Source organism: Sipha flava, unplaced genomic scaffold, assembly GCF_003268045.1.
Source record: "Sipha flava isolate LNK unplaced genomic scaffold, YSA_version1 39_pilon_pilon, whole genome shotgun sequence".
NCBI classification, from domain to species: domain Eukaryota; kingdom Metazoa; phylum Arthropoda; class Insecta; order Hemiptera; family Aphididae; genus Sipha; species Sipha flava.
Genome location: NW_020273107.1, coordinates 1,340,406 through 1,362,329, shown reverse-complemented (window position 1 = coordinate 1,362,329; position 21,924 = coordinate 1,340,406). Strand labels below are relative to the sequence as shown.

General features: G+C 27.9%; 1 protein-coding gene across 3 annotated transcripts in view; it reads right to left on the bottom strand.

Moving 5' to 3' along the window:
• LOC112688589 overlaps positions 1–4,088 on the bottom strand; it is a 98,868-nt gene extending 94,780 nt beyond the window's left edge. Inside the window, exon 1 of one of the 3 annotated variants that reach the window (XM_025561862.1) lies at positions 3,453–4,088. The gene's annotated coding sequence lies outside the window, so the exon portion shown is untranslated. The remainder of the gene's footprint in view (positions 1–3,452) is intronic. The other 2 variants (XM_025561863.1, XM_025561864.1) reach the window with 2 other exon arrangements.
• Between the last annotated feature and the right edge of the window lie 17,836 nt (positions 4,089–21,924).

Sequence of the window (21,924 nt, the reverse complement as noted above, 5' to 3'; positions counted from 1 at the left end):
TTGTTACTTGTTATAACCTACAATACTATGAGAATATTTTTTATGTGTCTCATTAGTAGTTCACTATAACTAGGTACTTTAATTATAATATTTGATTTCTGATATACCTATTTGATAATATATTATCTTCCTTTATACAATTTTTATTTTTAGTGTAACATAGAGATGCATAGAAAATTATCTTTATTTAAGTTAAATACATTTTAATTATTATAAGACTTAATGTTTTTCCTCATACATTTTATATATATATATGTGTGTGTGTGTGTGTGTGTGTGTGTGTGTGTGTGCGCGCGCATGTTTGTCGATAATGCTTAAGGTAGAAATTTCAATATAAAATACCACATCTGTTCAATATCTGATAGAGTCCAGGAAGGAAATTAAGCACTGAATTCATATGCGAAAAGTTGATATTTGGGTGTGCCAAAAAAAAAAAACGTTCATTCGCAATTATTACGCATTATATTGCATCGGGACGCCCGGGGCTGTCGGTTAACACTGCCGCCATTGGTATAGCCACGTCATCAACATTTTACGGTACCTGACGATTTAAGTCTTTATTAAGCACTGACATCTATCCATTCTATCCGTCGTCTAGCGATCGGTTTCGTTGTTGCAAAATATCGGGTTAGGCACCTGATCATCGACACCGAAGAACCGGTCCCGCACATAGGCTGTGGCACAATGTTGTGCCACTGCCTACTCTAATACAGAATTGATGCCGCCGAGGTTTTTGAACCTCATTCATGAATCGACAATGTCACACAACAAGTTAGGGAAACCGCATTTATAATCGATTATAAAACGATTCCAAAATTTGAATAACTGCATCTGTCGAAATAGCTTCGCGCATACATTAAAATTAATTCAATATTTTTTTTTTGCCGTTTAAGTGAAATTTGATTGTAAAACTTATTGGTCTCTGTGTTATAGATACTTTGATTCCTTTCACTAGAATGTAATGCTTACGATCAAAATTATTATTCATAACCTACCTACTATTAGTGGTGTTTTATTGTTTTGCTGAAAATGCATTCACGTACGCGGCGCGCGTACATTTGTTCATATATTCATACATATACATCGTAGTTACAATTCTAAATAGGAAAGAACCTTGATGAAGTTCCTTATTGGCTCACTTCCTGCAGTGGCAAACAAAACTGATAATATTAGAAAAATTCTATAAGTTCTGGAACATGAAAACGTTGATTTTCATTACGTCACATGCATATAAGGTAGATAAGCTAACCATTGATTGATATAACATAACTGTGCTATGCGTTATGGACGACGATTATCACAAATAACACGTATGTGGCGGTACATTTTATGATTGGATTGTTTGCAATGATCTCGATTAAATAATAATACGGTAGAATCTTTGAACTGAACGAATCGGCCGTACAAAAGAAATCGATCATAATACTATTATTATTGTACATCAAGGTTTTGCTTTATTTTTATGTAACATATTGAAACATATACACATTATAATGTTAAAAAGGACTACGCGCAAATCGTAGCTGCATGGCGTTACGTTTGCGTAAGTGAAATATTCGATTTATCACTCGAGTTTGAATAGTAACCTCAACGTAAAAATAACTAAATATATATATATATAAACATAATACATATCATACGTATATCGATTACTTCTGACCACAGTGATTGACACCGCTATTGGTGGAACGAGTATGAAATGTAAATGCTACCTCCATATACAGTAGGGTGTAGGCATGCGAAATTGATAACGTTCTATACAAATATTTTCGTCTGGATTAAGATTTTTACTTTTTTAACGATAAACGTACATAATGTGTTATCATTACAAAAAATGTATTCATTTCAACAAAGATTGAAATTTTCAGCCTATACAGAACAAACGTTTATTAAAAAATTTATCGATGTATTCGTATTATTGTTTTCTTTTTATTGTTAAACACTATTAAACCAAAATTTGTATGGTACTTTCAATTTTAACATTTGGTTCATTAATATAATAAAATTAAAAATATTTAGGTATGTAGTACAATAACACTTTCTCGGTATAAGAATACATTCATTAACAAGTTAGAAAATATTCGTTTGGTATTCATTTTTTATTTTCTTAAAATTCTACAAAATTTGTATTATATTTTAATTATGAATAGTTTTTACTCTACTTTATATATTCCAGAATTTCGTTTTTTTGTTTTCAAGTTTACAATGAATATTAGGAATTCGTATATTACTGTTACTATATATACCTACTTTTATTGTTATCGATATACACAGACCTTGAGAAGATAAGTCTTCCGATATTATATATATATGTCCGTACTCAGATATTTTCTTTTAAATCGTAAATTGTTTATTTTATGTACTCATAAATGTGAAAGGTGAAAGAAGTTTTAAATTAATGGTCTACAAGTATTAATAATTATATGTGATACTAAAATAAATTTTATTAGCATAGTTTAATAATATTTCTTGTAAATTTGCGACACATGAAAACATTTTTTATGTAGTGCGTGTATTTTGGGAAAACAATAATTGTTACGACGCAATATTCATGGTATTGATAAGTAAAATAAATAATAATATTAAATTATTTGGATTTCTAAAATAAAGTTAAATCTATTATTTTATAGCAACTTAGTTTTAACTTTGTACGCATTTGTAAATATTAATAATTACGGTTTAAATAATAAACTCAACCACCTTGAAAATAATCATTATTGAAATTGAAAGATAAATGATTTGTGTTCAACTTTCGTTTTGAGAAATATAAATACATATTTTAGATTTGATTTAAAATGTGTTTACGAAGAATTTAACGATGAATTAATATTTCCTTTCTATGGTATGAAAAAATCAAATATATTTCAAATCCATTTAATTATTTTTGTGCATATCGATCACATAAACCATAAGTTTTATTATATAAAGTATAATAATTGAAAATAAATGTAAATACAATTTTAAAAGTTTAATAGTATCAAAGAAATCGGATCACGCGTAATTTCGTCCGAATAACAAAACGTGGACGAATTTAGTCGAGCAGAACAAAGCGGTAGATATTTTAATGATTTTAACGATTTAATTTTAATTAATAATTTTATGTTCTAAGATCAATCGGATACGAATTCAAGAACATTGCAGTCGTTTAGAAATGAAAAACCGTTTGACCATCGAATCTTTGTCGCATAAACGTGATATTTCGTGTCAAGGGAATTAATTCTTTTAATTTATTATTATATTTTTAATTCAGCTTTATCATTATTTTGTTGTTACAGAACGACGAAAACACATCCGACGAAAGGTCATCAACGTAGATCGATGTATTGGTTTATCTGTTACGTGCATAACGCACCGCCACCGCGTAGAATATGTTAAAAATTCATAAAAGCATGTGCACTGCAATAATATGACGTACAGGTGGTACACGATTTTATTATTGTATTGTTACGAACCTTTAGTTCGGGTCCGGCGGGTACACGGGCTACCGATTTATCCATAAGGCATGACCGTCATCGAACAGTGCACGCGTGTGTAATTAATGACGAATTATATTGTTTGTGTTACTAAATATATATATATATGTATGTACTGTTATTGATATCGGTATAGTTTTATTGTACGTATTGCGAACGTACCGTACAGTAGGTACATTAGGTTGTTGTGAACAGATATATTCGCGAGAGACCGAAGGCGCGTCGGGGACGAGAGAGAACGGAGAGAAAACGATAAAAAAAAAAAAAAAAATAATAATAATGAGGGGAAAAAAAAAATTTGAAAAATAGGCGCGCGCGCGCGCGCGAATGATTGACACGCACCGGCGCACACTGACCCGCGATGTTCGTGGTGTTTCGTTATTGTATATCGCATACGCGTGCACACGTACACGCACACACGTCGCGGAAGGCACACACGCGTTTTACACGAGCGGACGAACACACGCGCGCACACGCACCAGCGCACTTTTGTACACGCCAAGACCCGCGCGGAGCTGAGCGGTATGCGGAGGACGCTATGTCAGACGGACTGACATGAGACGCGGTACTTACTGCAACAGCGGTCGAGCGCGCGTACCGTACACACGCACACTCGTCGGGCGCGCACACACGCCGCACACGCCCGTACCCGGTGGACGTCGGGCCCCTTCCCGCCGGCTCGGCGACGATTGCCGCGCGGGGAACCGCCCCACCTCCGGGGTAACCGGTCCGGTCAACCTAACCTGCGCGTACGCGCCGGCACGCTTGTGCGTGTGTCGACTCAATGAAAAACGATCCGACTCCCGTAATGAACGTGGTATAGGTCAACGGTTGTGGCACTCTGTTTTCCAGTTTTCGCGGCGACAATATGATGTGACGACAACTCGAACGCGCCGCACTGCACGTACATACGTGTACACCGCGCTCGTTACGTATGCATGTGTGTCACGGGTACGTGGTGTGGTGTACGGGTTTCGCGCGAACATGGAAAGAGTAAAAAAAAAATCAAAACCAATGAGAGTGCATCGCGATTCGTGCAGCCGCCGGTGGTGCGGCGGACGCGTCACGTACCCGTGTAACGCTGCGCGCGTACCGCCGCCGATGCCCGGGAGAAAAAAACGACCACGAAGGGAAACGAAGATCACTTGCGCGCAAAGTCGATGACGGCGACGTGTCTACGGCACGATCGAACGGCCGTGGCCACCGTTTCCGCCCGCGATCATAAAGACTTATTGTGTACACGCGAACCGCAATAACGTTGCGGTCACGAATGATATTCTTACGCATCAACGAATCGTGAAACGGAATCGGACGTCTGCGAAAATTTGAATAACTCGATTAACTCATTGAGACAGTACTACGTAGCAGTGACGTATCCATGAACTTGAGATAGTAGATTAACTTATATAGTATCATTTACTTTTTGGGCGTTAATAAATAATAATAATAAGAAACAGCTAAATATTAACAGGACGATTGAAGTTAATCCAGAAGAAGAAGTGATGGATGAATGCGCAAAAAGAAAAAGAAGAATTGATACGGTGTTGTAATTAGGTGATAACTATTTTAACCCTGGAAATTCGAATATGATGTATGTTATGTATTATGTTAATTATGTTTAATATTTTGTATTTGTTTAAACACAATAAATTGATTAATTTTATTGTTTCAACATATGCTATATTTTTACAAATAGTAAGTTTAAATTTGCTGAACCCCTCCCCCCCGAAAAAAAAAAAGTTCTCCTGGATATCCGCCTGCTACGTAGTAATAGTATAAAAAAGTGGGTGCTTGCTGAAGAGGAAGTAGTAGAACTCCATTGAACTTGTATCTGTTTTTCTATCATTTTTATGAAGTACGTATTAATAAAAAAATATAAAGAACACATAAAAATACGAATAATTATTCCATACCAGACACGTATAAATTTCATATTTCTACATTATAGGATATTACGGGGGATTATCATTATAATTTTTTGTGCGGTTATACTGAATATTTATTTTAATGTTTAAGAGAAAAACTCACCCTTAATAACTGTAGAAATTTGTTTTCGAATTCCTTCCCACTCTATAATTCCTGAGCATGCCTCTGAATACTAAATACTCTTTTTGCCGTAGGTACACACATACAGATTAGTATGTATTGCAATACGAATTAAACTAGTTGGGATACCTGTACGAATATTAGCTGCGATTTCTATCGTTATAAGTAAATCATATCGATATATATATATATATAGATACGAGCCCGACGAGATTTTCTCCAATAGTAATTACCACCAGCATTACGCGTCGCTGTATTAATGTCAGTTTCCCACGGCTACAACTGCGCGTACGGTTAGAGTATGTATCATATTCGACTGGTGAACAAATGGCTCAGGAGGCTGTTCTAGCGTTCTGTGTTTGTGTACCTTCAGATCGCGGACTCGTGCGGCCGAGCCGATACCCGCACGTGTCAATACGTATAAAATATAGTTCATAAAATATGCAAACGAGTTAGGTACAGTTTGACTAATTCGTTTGAACCATTATTATGATCATTTTTTTTTTCAACACAATATCCTATACAGCACCAACTGTACAGAACGTTGTTGATACCTTTTTAGACTTTGATTAGATAAAATCTGTACTCCGAGCAATGTTTTGAGCGCACAATGAAAATGTTACCACGGCGCACACGATAATTATAAGGACTGGGTGCCACCGTTGGCCGATAATCATTTAACAGAGCAATGAAAACTGTTCGCACGTTAGCTGAAAATATGAACGCGAGCAGACGGACATTAGGTGATGTCAGTTACTATTTTTATTTTTTTCGCTCAAAAATAATATTGACTAAATGTCGGTATACATAAACACGTTATTATGGAATTCCACACAATGTTAATTTTGATTGACCGTAGAATACACTTTATCGAGTGTAGACCATTTTATAGTACCCTACAATTCTATATCTATGTATAATTCATATAGGTATTTAAATTCAAGAGCATTTTACATTTTACTTATGGTAATCAATTCGTTAACACTTTATTTGGTATTGCAACTAAAAGAACACTTTGATAATATTAATAATGATACATCGTATTTAGACATACCTATACATATTTCGTAATTGTATTGATTTGTGTTCTATCAAATAATGTACTCTGCACTCTTCACAATGACCCTATGGTTTATGACATAAACCACCTAATTTTCAACTGACTCAGTTTTTCATCCCAACGAATTAACCAACGTATCTATTATTTCTTCTCAACTCCTCCAAAATCTTTTTTGACATACAATTGCCATACAAAGCTAAAATACAAAAAAACAATATTTCAATAAAAAACTGATAGGTTGTATATGCTTATGTCATTTTCATACATTTTCATTTTTCAATTAGTCCAAAGATTTGAAAATCAAATTTTATTATTTTGCCAATTTGAGGAACGTAATTCATATTAATTTATAACATTCTACTGTTATAGATATAGTAGTATTCGTATGCATATATGTATTGTTGATGTCAAGTAATTATTTCATTATTTTATAACCCATATCCTATTTGAGTTTATTTTGCATTTCAATCACATTTTTTTTTTTTTTTTTTTTAATACTTTTACACAAAAAAAAACAAAATATTCTATTTTAGTGTTGTGTAATTTCAATATTTTTATTCACATAACAATATAAACATTTAGTCAATTAGTTAAAAAAATAATATTATGGTATAATAAATAAAAGAATAAATAAAGAATAGTTAAATTATTTAAAAAATATATAAGTATACAGTATACTTAAGTCATTTTAGAAGTTTTACTTGTTTAATTTACAGAACTTTTACTTGTTTAGCTTCCAGACTATATGACTACAATCAATTGAGCTACGAGTAAAAGGTTTTTATATTTTAAAATTATCTATTGACTACATACATTGTACTTTCTTAGATTAAATGAGGGAACATTTATTTTTACAAGCTCTTATCTAAAAATCATCCACCAGGAGAGCTTATTTTTTTTAATGTTATGTTATTATACAACTAATTACATCAATTAATTTGATATTTAAAATCTGATGTTTTATAATTTAAGGATGTTCTATTGTATTATTTATATTTGTATGTGTGCTATTATAGATTTTTTTCTCGTTTTCAACTTTGTAATCGAACTTTACTTTTCTACTACATCTATAAAAGTACATAGGTACTGTCTATTAATGTTATAACAAAATAAACAAAAAAACAAAACAACAATCATTTAAAATATATTAATGTATTTCGATATTAAAAATTGACTATACTTCTTTAAAAACCTTGACACAAAATTAAAATCATTACGATTATTAAACTTGTAAATAATATAAACTAATCGTTTGAAAATCGAATGGCGAGATAAAATAATTGTTGTTTTGAAATTGACATGAAATCATCTGACTGGAATTACAAAAAAAAAAAATTATTTTTCTGCCTGATTATTGTGATGATTATATTATCGAGGCCGAAAGTGAATATGTATCACAATACATGGGTAAACGATTCCCAACGAAGGCCTGCAGTGTGCAGATACGACCAGTACAAGAGACGTCTTGTCGAGTAGGTATATTATTTTAATATACAATCAACAAATTTAATTGCGTACTAACATTGATTTATCTACTTACAATAATATTAAATCTACATAACATTGTATTCCCTGACGAAATTATTAATACGTTGGGTATGGGTACCTACATATACTTACCCAATCATCTACCTATACCGTAAAGGCCTACCATAAGCTATTGCGGTGTGTCGTTGGTATTAAATTACTAGAACCAATGATAATCACAATGTTAACTATTACGAATATGTTAAGGTAAATATGAGCAAATTATAATTTTTTTACAATATGCATACAAATTAGGAAATAAATAAATATTAATAATTAGAAATAATTTCAAATTTATCATTTGTGAATTGACGATTTTCATGTTGAGTAATAGGTGCGAAAAATTGTTTCATTTTTTTCACCAAAAAGTATGCTTTCACTTCAATTGCCAGAACTCATAGTACATTTTATAACAAATATACGCACCCGGAAGAGTACAAATCTACAATCAAAAATGTCCACGCTGGACTGTTATCATAGAATTTGTTTACAATTAAAAAAAAAAGGGGGTCAATGACAGAATTCCTCGAAAAGTCAATAAAAAATGTCTATTGATTTAATTTAAGATGTATTACACGATTACTACTATATACAATCTGGGTATGCAATTTTTAGTTGCCATGCAAGTGAATATAAATATACAAGAGTAAGTCACATATATTAAATTTAAAGCATATTATTTACTATGCAAATGATCACATTTTTTGCTAGAGAAAAGAAGATGAAATTTTTTAAACACTAAACGTTTTTTTTTATATTTATTCACGTTTAATTTATGAATCACCTTAACGACAACCAGTTTTCAAGTGATTTTTTTCCTTCCTCATTGTATGTTATCATTTTATATTATATTAAATCAAGTTATTATTATTTACATCGATAACAATTTTTCTATATAATTTTTTAATGACTCTGAAGTTGAATTTGAATATGTTTGCCAATTAATTAATTTTATTAACTTCAATGCTATTTTTTTTTTCAATACTCAGATTAATTATTACGTTTTTAGTCACTAAATAGTAATTTTTTTATTGCAACTAATTACTATATATATTTTCGGTAAATAATTTTTTTTTAAATATTTGTAAGTTAAATTTTTAAATAACTAAAAACATTGTTATAGAAATTAATAAATTTTTAATTAGTAATATTCAAATAAACCTAAGTAACCAGTTTTTAGTTGTCTTTATTCTAAAACTATATTGAAATTAGTTGACAGCTATACATTTTCAATTATAACGTCAATAGTTTAATTACCTACACACATTTATCATAATAATTGAAAGCAAACGTAAGTATTAGTCGTTTACATTATAAATTTTGTATTTTCTTTCTGTTGGTATGTCAAATCATGCTTAACTGTATTTATGTTGTAAATTAATATTTAAAGACATATTTTAGATTGTTATATTGTTATTTACCGGTGTTTGAAGAAGTCAATAAATAATACAAACAAGATCATATAGGTACTCTTAATCGTTATACTGGTAAATATCACATGGTTCATATATAATGTTACATCTAATGATTTTCTAAGTGCCATAAAAATCATCCATAGAATTCTTGAAAATAGTCAAACATAAATAATTTTTAAATCATTAATAAAATGTATCATATTTATTCTTGTGTTTTATTCAATAGAAGCGGTGCTTATGTTGAAAAAATAAAGAGGAACAGGTAAACATTATTAATTCAAAAAAAAGCACACCTGGCATTTTTTTAACCCCAATAAAACGTGGTCCTACTATATTAGACACACATTATAATTTTTAAAAAATTGGTCGGGATACATAGTACCTCTATACTTCCAAATTCTACCCAATTGGAGTACCAAATAAAATTGATATAAATTTTCTCAGTACAAGATTATATATTCAATATTTGTATATTATTGTATAATAGATTTTATTCACGAAGTAAAGTCATACCACTAACTTTTGATTTATATACATTTGATAGTCAAACCAAAAAGATAAAAGGTAGTGAATCAGATCTGCGACTAATATGTATGTCTATACAGACATACATAGTAGTCATAAATCCGATTATACTATTATAACAGAGTAAAAACAGAGAGCAAATTAATTAAGCTTTGTGTATCATTCAACTTTATCAGTAGAATGTGATTTGGTGAGTATATCTGTATAAAATGTCATGTTTATTGAAGAACAGTATTCACTGGTTAATCATATTATGTCGTTCTAATTGACCTCTGAATAGTTTAGACCTTTGTACATAATATATACCGATACATAATACAACATATTATATAATATGATCAGATAAAATCTATGCTATATGAAAGTTTCGGCTATTATTTATGGATATATGATGCAAAAATTACAAATAGCATTCCAAGGCCAAATATAAGTTATTATAAATATTATAAACGCATATCATTGTTATTATATACAACTATTGGTCTGAGACTCACAACGGTCAGATTATGGTTCATTAATTACATGGTATTGTAAATTGGGTTACAATTTTTTCGTTTGCGTGTTAACGCGATTGATGCACTGTATCTCTCATACGTGGATCATACACTGCCATTTAAACACTTTTAATCAAGTTGATTATATCGACCCCGATTTTTAATTTGTTTTTGTTTGTTGTCTGATGTTAAAGTAGTGTTATCTGTCGCAAAACATTGAGTGCAGGAGATATTTTCCATATTTATGAATTGCCTTAAGCTGTAAATTGTAACTCACTGGTAGCTGAATGTAGTGGATATATGTTTATAATTGTACTTATCATAATTTGAAGTACGATCCAAATTCATTAGGACTTGTATATGCGTGTTGAAAAAGCAAACGTGCGTGATTATCTTTAGCAAGAGTTGCAAGGTTTCAAGATCATTGTATTGAGTTATACTTCGTTGTGATCTACTGACTGACATGACCTTTCTTGGAGTATACATACATATTATATTTACACTCAGTGAATCATACATATTACAGTATATAGGATTGTCAGACGAATAAATGTCAGTTCGAATTGCAAATAAAGAAGAACCACTTTTCCATTAGGGATTTGGATTGGAAAGTAGTTGAAATAGAATGCCGAGGATTTTCAAAAAAAGCATGTTAATTAGTTAATACCAAAAAGATTCTCTGGAAATTGGTAATGTTTATTGCCAAGATGAATTTAATATTCTTAACATTTTTGTTATGATTTTAATTTTAAGAATAAATTAATTCTTAATTTTATACAATATAATCGGGTTTTAAAAGTTACAGAAATTGAAATTAAATGTAACACAGTTTATAAATAAAATAAAATAGAAAACTATTTAATTTCCATTTCAATTTGTAAAATTTAAATCAAGTGAAATGTATAGCTATATGGTTTCTATGAAGTATTAAATATAACTAGATCACCAATTTTATTACCTCCTGTATCTCCAGGCTAAAATAATATATAATTTATAGTTCTTATATATATACCAATTATTGGAATAAAAGTAATGCATTTAAGGCTTCAAAACAATCAGTCAAACAGAATACATAAGAAATATATATTTATATTTTATATATCACAACGATGAGTAGATCGCATGTGTTAGTTAAAACGTGACAAACGGGTAAGATTAACGTTTTGTTTTATATAAATAATTCTATATGTTTGAAGCAAATATTTTACACTAGATACACTTTAATTCTGATGCTTAAGAATTTTTATTTCTCATACTTTTTTTATGTATCTAATAATTTTTTTTTTATATATATAATACATAAATACCACAAAACAAAACTCAAATTAAATATTATTGATATTATTAACAAACATTATACATAACTAAATAAAGAAATAGTCTACAGAATAGTAATAATGAACTACAATAAATAAGTAAATGGTAAACCAATTATATGTAGTCAATAAATAATTATTGTAAATAAGCATATTTGTATTATTATTTATTATATTTTTATTATGTGCCTTTAAAATAACCTGTCATATATAAAAATTAGTTAAATATAATTTACAGATATTATTGGCTTAAAATGAAAATAATAATATCATATTATATACATAATAATTTCAAATTATTTTAAATAATAAGTAGGTATGTATTATTTCCTTGGTTATGTATTACTTTTAAGAGTGGCAAATAAATTAGAATAAAAACGAGTAATATCTAGTAAATAATAATATATGCAAAATATAATAAAATTGCTGTTTATTAGTAATTCGGTGTGTTACAAAGTAGTTTAATACGATCATACAAAAAGGTGAGAGGAGATATTGTTTGCATAAATAGTGGTAAGTAAAACGTTTGAAGGATCATTAAATATAGAGGAAGGTCAAATAAGAGACGACTTCATGTAATTAACAATGACAAAGCACTTTAACTGAAATGCGAAAATAATAAAAACAATAATCAAAATTCGACGATCATTATTCATTACTCATTAGAACACATGTCAATTTAGTCTTAAATGATTAGTGTAAGAATTAAAAAATAATTTATATTAACTTTAATGGAATCTAGTTAAAGTTAATTACATTATTCCCACGAATTTCACATCTAAAGCATATCTTAAATCAATAATACGGCTATGAATATGACTTAAACATATTACATTATTTATTTTTATAACAAAAGAATAATGATAACTATCATTGAAAATTTTTATTTTTAAACAAAATACATTAGAATTACTTTCAATTCATTCATCGTTTTTCATTAGCTTTTGTTTATTAGAATGTTATTTGATACCTATAAATTAATGTAAAAATAATTATAAGATATATTTTATTATATAGTGAATACTGCTAAGATGTGTGTTTACTTAATTTATTGCAGTGAATAAAAAACCTTATTAATGATAATTTTTTTAAATAAATTTTACTTTTCAAAACTAAACATGGAAAAAAAATAAATCTACAAATTAATTAGAAATGCGATAATACATATAAATTCATTATTAAACATTAACAAGTGTTTACTTTCTAAACTTTAGTATTTAATAACTCTTGAACTGGTTGTTTTAAAATAGCTTATAATATACCCAAACAAACAATTATAATTGTTTAAATGCAATTTAATCGGATTTTAACTTTTTTTTTTTATCGAAATCGTGTTAATTTAATTTCATTATTATTATCCTCAATTATTTAATTAAACCTTTAACAGTAAATATTATTAATATTGTAAGCAGTTAATTATATTTTATGACTTAATTTATATTTAAAATGCTTAACTAAAATTATAAATATTATTTTAATTATAAATAAACAGATAGGTAAATGTAAATAAATATATGTCGCCTATATTACTTTTATTTGTTATTTATATTTGATATTATATAACTGTTCGAAGAAAATATAATAATATAACAATTATTGTTCATTTGAAAAAAAAAATGTTTTGGTTAACTGTTTTTATCATGTCAATAATTTATTATTGAAAATATTTAATAAAAATGTTAATCTTTTAAGTCACTTTAAACACACAAACAGAACCTTATATAAAGATAAGTTTTCAATATTTAGTATTCGCCTATCGTTTTCGTAAACACGTGATAAGTAAATGTAATACAACATAAGTAAAACCACTCCAGTTTATTTATCAAAATATATGTGAGCAAAATATGATGTTATATTCTACTTTCATGCTACAATATATGTATTCTGCAGTGTCTTATTCGATGTTTATATCTTCAAACATTGCCCAACGTGTTGTTCATTAATTATTAGCTATTATTATAATATAGGTACTACAGGGACCACGCGTTTAAACGTGTACCTACCATGCGGCAGCAGTGTGGCAATAATATAAAGACCGGACGTTTCATTTAGTTCAATTTGCCGGGCCTCCATCACCGGATAACTGGATTATTGCGAGGAGGTGTAACTTTTGCCATGGCCTTTGAACAAGCGTATAATTGTATTTTTCGCAAGTGATAACCCTAACTATACAATATATATATATTGATACAAAAAGAAACCAGAACTACACATATAATTTACATACAGTTTTATAGCACATATACCGTATAGTACATAACATAGTGTCCGACGTATACATCACATGTATGCATCAACACTTTGTCATTACTGTTCCGTATGAATTGATCCATTCCCGTCCGGATGTATATTTGACGGTCAGAGATCATTGTATATTGTGCAATTTTACACTTTTCCGTACACAAACACACACACACACATACATACGATGTTATGCTGAGTGAACCGCAATGACCCCGCTAAAATATCTACTGGCTTACTATACTTTAATTTTTATTATAAGCCCACACTAGTGGCGTACGCAGGATTTTTTCAAGGGGAGTTCATAATAAACATGCATTCATGACGTTTTTTTTTTCTCATTACTAAAAAGTCTCATCTTCTCAATATGTTATGATAATATAATCTATAAGAATAAAATAAATAAAATAAATAAATATGAAATAAGAGAAAACATTAAGGTATACATTTAATCATTAAATGAACATAGTATACTTTATAAAATAAAGTCAGCATGACGGTTTTGTTTTGTCAATATTTTAATAACCTCCTCAACTTCAACTTTAACATCGACTTCACGATGAATATTTAGAACTACTAATCCATTAAGCCTTAAATTACCAACAGAATTTCAAAGATCTTAATTATTTTTAATGTGATAGAACTTATTTTTGGTTCACATCATGTAACAGGTAGTGTTGCAAAAATATGAAAGTAGCTTGAATACATTTGGAAAGAGGTCTTTATTGTACTTATCAAGAGCATTTAGATTCTAGAAATCCATACACACTTAATTTTTGCAAATGTGTACGCCAAAGCTTTACTTTTACTTCAAAAACGTTTTGATCAATATCATTTGAATAAAGTTCACTTAAATCTTTGATTACTTGGTTATTGTAAGTTTCATTAGAAATTAGAAAACAAAAGTCAGATATAGTATTTTTATGGTTCAAAAATCGTTCATTTAACTTTGAACTCAGTTGTCCATACATAGAAGGAATATAATGATTAAAAAACAAATGTTTAGGGTCACCAGTAGAATGAATTGATCTATGTTTTTGTCGTTTAATATTTTATGTTTATTGATAATGATGATGTTTTCAGAAATCAGAAATTAGGAAAATTTCTTTATTTTTGTCATCATTTTATAATTTGAAAAGATACTTTAAACTATTTATGAGGAGAGGGATATATCTCCCTGACACTACTTCGGCTTATGCAACTGACATAAACACCCAAACACACACACACACATTGGTATATGTGTCAATTAATTAAAAAGTTATTAAAATAATAAAAGAAATGTAATCAATTAATTTGTTTTAAACGGTAACAAAGATAATTAGATATTTTGTTCTTATGCAAATGTCCTTCGCCAATTTATTAGAAATAATATTTTAAATCTAATTTTTTACAGACCTTATTCAATAATATTACATCTAAAAAATAACGACGTCATAATAATAGTACCAAAATACAGGCGTCCAACGAAGATATACCCATTGCGTTAATATTTCCCAAGATAATAAAGATAATCAAACTTTTGACTGTTTTTTTTTATGACTCACATAGATAAATAATTCATATTGTATTAATATTTTAATTATTTTTTTATGTTCTATAAAATATTTAAAAAATACTTTTAATTTAATTTTTTTTTTTTTTTTTTGATAAATAAGAAGACAATAGTCATTTTATACAGTTGATTCAGCTACAAATTTTGATGTTTTAATATTTTATTTTCATTAACCTTGTGAATTTAATATTATTTTAGATATCTCGATTTTAATAATTTCAAAAACTATTATAGTATTAAACAATACACATTTTTTCAGTTTTCTATAAGCAAAAAAAATAAACCAAATAAAATAAAAAAATATTTATTTATTTTTTTAAATTTCTTACTAAAACATAAACTAATTGAAAATTAATATTTGAAGTCCTCCATGGGTTAATATGGTTATAAGTATAAACATAAATCTATGTAAATAACGAAACTATACATTGATAACTCGTAAACGCACAAATACTATAACTATTAAAATGTGAAATTTATTTTACCGAGGCATTCGAGTTCAATGATGTACATTCATGGTATACACGCGTTTGCTTTGCACGAAACAGACCATAAATATTATAATCACAGAATCATATTTAATTTTGAATCGTGGAACCCGGTATGAAATGAAATTCGAACAAAAGTTTTTACATTTCCTTTTTATTTTTTCCCACATCACAAAATATCATATTCCAAATAAATATTTTTCATGCAACGATTACTAACCAAGAAAAACAGAAATACTTTTATTTGATATAATATGCATATTCTAAGTAATACCTACGTAGTATATATGTATTTTTTAATAATTATTTTTTATAATTGGTTCTGGCCACTATTTTCTACGGTCTGTAAATACTTATTACTATATAAATAGTATTTTTTATAAATTGATTTTTATCCAAATTTTTGTCAATAATACTTATTTGATAAGGCGTGCATTTTTATTATTTATTATTACTATTATTGTAATTCTACCACTTGTAATACCTAATCATCACTCGTCAAAATTACAAGACTATTAAATGTTATAACTTATAATTTTATAATTTAGAACAGTTACTCATATTAAAATGACTGGATCAAAACGACTTTATAATCTTCGCTGTACAGTACCTACTTAATAATTACAATAATAGTTTTAATTACCAGTGGCGGCTTGAAAGAGGTATATTTGAATCACGTGATTCACAGAAATATTAATGGGTGGGTTGATTTGTCATATAATAAAAGTATAATTGGTTTAGGGGTGATACTGGGATATATATTTAGTCTACATACCAATTAAAGTAGTCAATTAGTCTATATACTCATTACTTATCCACTAAAAATCTATGAATTCACCTGTTGGATAACAGTGACAATTTTTTTTGGGTGGTTGGTGTAAAAATATTAATTGTGAATCAAGAAAAAAAAAGTTCAATTTGTCACTGTTAAACTATATTGAGACGTTAATAAACAGAAGGCTAATATTATTGCCATAACAGTAATATTAATAATTAATACCAAGGGACACTTAAATATTACTGCGATAGCAGTAATGTAAAAATGGTTTAGTAATAGTAGTACTGCTTTAGCAGTAAAATGTTCTGTAATCTCATATGAAAGAGCCAGTTGTTTCGATTCAGTAAATCACAGGGAGATATTGGGTACTCACAACCTAAAGCGAAAAATTAAAATTAAATTGGAATCTATATTTTATTTTTGTTTCTATTTGTAATTCTACTATGTTTTTCTTAGTATTGACGATTGTGAACGAGTGACAATCGCAGATAATAACGGTATAATTGTTTTAATAATGCCCAACGATAATATTACAAAACAAATACAGACAGTGTTCATCGACGTCTTCGAAAAACAGCAAATGTGTCGTGTGTCATGTATTTCATTTAATTGTAAAAATTGTGAAGTTCCACTATGTGCAGGAAAATGATTTAAACATTTTTATAAAAAAAATAAATAAATAGAAACTTTATGAAGTTTTAGTTAATATTTTTTTTTTTAAACAGTATTTAAGTAATTACTCTTGTTAGGTTATTTTTACTTACTTATGCATACTTATACAACATAATTTTACTTTTGTAAAAATTTAATAAAAGGGACCTTGACTAAAGATATAATCAATAGTTATAATTTTAAACTAATTTGTTGTATATTACTACAATAGCAGTATTATGAAAATGTTGATATAAGAACTTCACAATTTACGATCTACAAGTAAATTAATGTTATAATATTACCAAAAAAATTAGTGCTATAGCAATAATGAAAAAGTGACATTTTTTGGATGATTTTGTGGAAAAAATATAAAATGTAATGTTCATCAACATGTTAATCTTTTTTAATAGTATTCGGCTTTAACATTTATATAAATATGAGTGTAAATGTAACAAGGAAACTATAATCGAATTCACTTGTGAATACGAAGTACTTGTATCAAAATCGGTAGATTTTACATTTATTGGAACTTTATGGCCGTGAAGTGTCAGGTGTATTAGTTTTATTTTTATACATACATATAGAATAATTCTGTAAAGAGTTCATATAATTAATAAAGATTCGTATTTTATTGTTTAAGAGTACTCGTGCAAAATTATATATTATTAATATCTTATTAAAATAAATGTCAAGGTAATTTAATAGTAGAAAATATATATCGTGTTTAAACTTATAATATTTACTTTTAAACGAATAAATATTGAAATTCAAGCCGTCTAAGAAGTACTCTACTACTAAATTCTGGTTAAAAATTAGATCTATTAAAATAAAATATCAATTACTACTTATTTCTTTTATATAAATATATACAAAACATGTATAATATTTATTGTATATGTTTTCAATTATAAATTAAACCTTTAACCATATCAAGTATTAATTGTATAACTATGAAATAGTAATTAATAATATATATATTATTTACAATTTATTAATATTTTTTTGTTAATCTCAAACTGTGGATGAAATGAGTGGATATTTACAACATTCACCAATTACTAATTTAATAGCATTATAAACGTGATATCTAATATACTTAATTTACTTTTTCAGTAGCATAAATCCAATTTTAAAAATCTTCTAAGATGTTTCTTTTTGAACAATTTTTAATTATTATAAAAATTCTACATTTTGACAAGGACGAAAAATATTAAATTTATATTAAATTACTTTAAAAAATTAATATTTTACAGTAATATATTTTAATATTTAACATAATGGCAACCAAAACTGTCTTCCAATCAGATACACAAAGTATAACAAAATGTACATCTAAAGAAACAATGTAAATAAAAAAAATACTCTGGAAGACCTGTAAAAGTATGGGTTATTTGTTATTACAGTCAAAATTAAAATACCCCCAACCATAAACAAACTTACAAAAGGACATAATCATTACAATATTCAAGGAATTTTTACTCTATCGCGCATTGAAATGTTGGACATTACATATATTATCCGTATTATAACTTACATTCCTTACCAAAGTGTTCAAGAAACACTTAACACGTAACTTTTATGTCATAGAGTATATATGAAATATAAGCCACTACAAAAAAAATGAAGATGTCATTAATCAGCTATCATCAAAATACTTTTTCAAAAGAATTATATAGATAGGTATTACAATTATAATATATTTAAAATAATTATATATATTAACAGTTCCTTAATTTAATCTTTGTAACTGAATTACTGAATCCTTATTATAGGTTTATAATAGATAAGCATTATTATTATAGATATATCCTATAATAAAAATAAAAACTAATTAACACATCATTAATAAAGCAGTCATATTTTAACAATAATTGAAATATCTCAAACTCTTTGTCGATAATGTTTTTCGATTGTTTTAAAATGTTAAGCACTTAAAATATGAAAAACTTTTTATTAATATTAAATAATTATAAATACATGATATTTACCTATTATTTATCTAAATATGGCTATCAAAACCGTTTTCTGGAAAACATAATTTATTATAGATTTAAAATAATGTTACAACACCGCTGGTCGTGATGAAGTAAGTAAAACGACATAAGTATCCAGTTAAAATATCCAGTTTTTGAAATCTGTATTCCTATTGGTAACCTTTTATCGATATGAATATTTATACATATGCTTAGTTGAGCAGTAAAATGTTTTCTCACTATACGACTATACATATATACAAGAACTAGTGACTTTCATTTTGGAAATCAAAAATTTTCAATTTAAAAAATTTGTAGTAAAATTTATATACCTGTTGGTCGTTATAGTCTCATATTATGAGTGAAATTATTGTATACATTTTTAAAATAATTAGAATAATGATAAAAAATTAGAGTATCTAACATAGACTCTTAAGGGGAGTATTTTAAAATACGGGTATAGCGAACCCGAAGTCTATGCTCTTAATAGCAGAAAGTTCCAAGGTGAACGATTCCAATCATCAAGAAAATCTTAAGTCCAAAAAAAATGTCCTTTAGATATACAGGATAAGTAAGAATAAACAATAAACATTCTTAGACCAAATATAAACTGTGATTGGGCAGCGGCAACTTTACCAGACTGTCATGGTGTAAATTAAGTATTGATAGTTTGGTATGATGATTCACATTACTTTCAGAAGTAATATCGCAATGCAAAAGGCAACGGGAATCCACTATATAATAAATGTCCTAGATAAAATCATGTAAAGAGATCATTCTCATAAAATAAGATGTCTTAAAGAAAAGGCAAAAGCGGCTTTTGTGAAAATGAGAAATATATTCTGTAGTCATCAGTTAAGCGTTGATCTCCGAATAAGAATGATTCATTGCTATTTATTCACCGTACTTCTTTATGAAATAAAATCTTGCACTTTCCCAAAGTTTCGACCAACCAAATCCAAGAATTTGAGATGTGGATATATCATGGAGTATTAAAAATTAGATGTTGCGATCACATAACGAATATCATCGTGTAAGAACGAATGAATAAAGATCTTGAAGTAGTGAAAACAATGAAAACACGAAAACTTCAATATCTAACACATGTTATGCGGCATCCAGAAAAATATAATCTACTACAATTAATAATCTTGGGTGAAATAGTTGAAAGAAAGAACCGATAAAGACCTCAAATGTCTTGGATGGATAACCTCAGAAGGTGGTTCAATACATCTGTGATATCACTATTCAGATTAAATAACATGATTGCCAACGTTCGTTAACGGATATGACAGTCGAAGAAGAAGATCTAATATAGATATTAGTATCACTACCATTTAAATTTTTTTTTAATACTATAAAATCTAACATATTTTAAAAAGTATTGAAACCAATTTTTTCTATACATTTAATTGTTTTCATCTTTATAAAAACTAATGCTATTCATAAAAAAACATTTAATAAGCTAATCAAAATGATTATTAGTTTCATCTTAACTTTATACCTGTATACCTGTATACCTGTACAGCACCTACTGTTGTTCGTTGACATATATTAGCCATGGACGAGTTCAATGAAATGTTCTAAGTAATTAATGTTACCAAAAAAACCACTTATTACTTTTTATTACAATAGATTTTTTTATCATTTGATAATATCAGAAAATCCAGTGAATATTATATAAGTATAGAATTATTGAAATAAAAAACTTGTTTAACAAGTATTATGTGAAGTCTTGTACCACATGAACTTGAAATATACACACCGGTTTTGAATTCTAGACACTAAAATTTTCGAATACTTACAAACACGTTTTACTCATCTTACATAAAAATGGGATTTTAATGTTAAACGAATATAATACAGGAATTAAAATAAAATAAGAATTGATGATTTCAATGTATTCATGGGAATAAGTCACAGATAATTTTCCATCTACGTTTTTTTCTTTACATAATACAAACCTGAAAATTAAAGTGGTTTTTTATTTAATGTTCTTCTTTAAGCCTAAGAACAGATAACTCAAGGTTTATAATATGTATATGAGTAATCATAAATATGAATTATAATATGGTTATACGTATATATATATATATTATAAAACCAATGATTTGGATTTTTTATATTTTCTTTTTTCTTTTTCTATGAACACTTTTTCGTGTAGTATTTATACATTATAAATTTCTTTCAGCAACCTTCAAGTTTGATACACGACACAGATAGCACTTAGGAAAACTAGACAAGTTAATTTTTCATTTTAGATTTTGGAAAGTTTTATGACTGAAAAACTAGAAATAATTTAGAAATAATGATATATTTTGTCCGAAAGCGTTTGTATTTATTTTAATAAAGCAATAAGGCTTGTGTTTTATGAAGTGT